A 2,026-nucleotide genomic window follows, 5' to 3' on the forward strand; every position below is an offset into this window, starting at 1 on the left:
GTACGGTAGTTTTGCGAGTTCACTACCCAACTCGTTGTTTTACACCGGACTAACAACAAACCCTAAAACCCCCAATTATACTTAGGCTTGGGACGCCTTTCCCTTGTTCCAAGTCCCTTGACTGGAACAAGCACCACAATAGAAGATTTTACAAAGGATTAAAAAAGCTCTAAATAAGCAAATAAGATAATGATGAACAATAGAACCCGGAAGAATCCTTTTGCCGTTGGAAGCGTAGGAAATGGTGATTCTTCTGATGTGGATCGCGTAGGTTTGAGTGTGAGCTTTGAATCCCGAGCGCGCGAGAGTGGTTGAGCTTGAAATCGCTTGGGAAGCTTGAAAGCACTTGACTTCTTCACTTGAATGCACTCACTTCCTTGAACTTCTCTCTCTTGCTTCTCTCTTAAATGATCTAGCTTTTGGGTTTTGTGAAGAGTTGTTGAGAAGCACTTACGTGGTCCCTTTTATAGACCAAAAAGCAAATATAGCCGTTAGAGATAAAGTTAGAGAGATTTGAAATTCAAAACAACCTGCAAAAAGTTGTCAGTCGCGTCCCAGGCGCTCCGGAGACGTCTCCGCTTCAACGAGAGACGTCTCGGCTACAAGATTTTACTTTTTACGTTGTTTGGGGTCGACTCGGCGCTTTACGGGGACGTCTCGGCTTGTTTGCACTTTCTGCATGGGGACGACTCCTCTCCCTCGGGGACGACTCCGCTTCTTTATCTCAGAAAAACATGTCTTCTGGAATTCCCTGAGAGAGTCGACTCCGCTCTTTCAGGAGACGTCTCCGCTGCCTTATCACCGAAAAAAAATCATTCTCTGGAAAACCCTGAGAGAGCCGTCTCCGCTATCTTGGGGACGACTCGGGAAGTCTGCTTTTTACTTGCGGGGACGACTCCGCGTACGGTGGGGACGTCTCGCGCATATCTCTTGAAAAACTGTCTTTCTGCCGCCACTGAGAGAGTCGACTCCGCTACTGAGAGAGTCGACTCCGCTATCGCGGGGACGACTCGGCAGGTGCCGGGGACGTCTCCCAACGTGCCAGTTCTTCCTGTTTGTGCCAGAGACGTCTCTGAGACTATCAGGAGACGTCTCGGCTTTCCCTGATCTGTTTTCTTCATCTCAAAACTTCTTTAATAAATTCATAAAAATTATGGAAACTTGCCTAGACATTTCTTAACAATATTCTTAATAAAGCACATGAATTCCTCAATTAAATTGTTAAGATAAATGAAATTATACTCTAGTGTTTTGTATTCATCAAAATCCATTAGGGGGTCATCACAAGAAATAAAGTATGGAACTTAGTTGAAAGATCCACTGAATACTCGATAATAGGAACTAAATGGATATACAAAAATAAACTTGATGAAAATGGAATTGTGATTAGGAACAAGGCTAGACTAGTAGCGAAGGGATATAATCAAGAAGAAGGTATAGACTTTGATGAGACTTTTGCTCTTGTAGCTAGACTTGAAGCAATTAGATTGTTACTAGCATTTGCATGCTCTAAAGACTTCAAACTATTTCAAATGGATGTAAAAAGTGCCTTTTTGAATAGGTATATTAATGAGGAGGTGTATGTAGAACAACCTTCTGGTTTTGAAAATCATCAATACCCTAATCATGTTTATAAACTAAACAAAGCACTTTATGGTCTAAAACAAGCTCCTAGAGCATGGTATGAAAGACTTAGCAAATTTCTATTAGACCATGAATTCTCTAGAGGGAATGTTGATACAACACTATTTTTAAAGAAGAAAAATAAAGATATGTTAGTAGTACAGATTTATGTAGATGATATTATTTTCGGTGCTACTAACAATCGCCTCTGTGAAGAATTTGCTGACTTAATGCAGAGTGAATTTGAAATGAGCATGATGGGAGAGCTGAACTATTTTCTCGGGCTCCAAATCAAACAATCTAAAGAAGGCATCTTCATCAATCAAGCAAAATATATCAAGGAGATGCTTAAGAAGTTTGATATGGATGGAAACAAGCCAATCAGCACACCCATGAGTTCATC

This window comes from Phoenix dactylifera, unplaced genomic scaffold (genome assembly GCF_009389715.1).
Source record: "Phoenix dactylifera cultivar Barhee BC4 unplaced genomic scaffold, palm_55x_up_171113_PBpolish2nd_filt_p 001274F, whole genome shotgun sequence".
Lineage (NCBI taxonomy): Eukaryota > Viridiplantae > Streptophyta > Magnoliopsida > Arecales > Arecaceae > Phoenix > Phoenix dactylifera.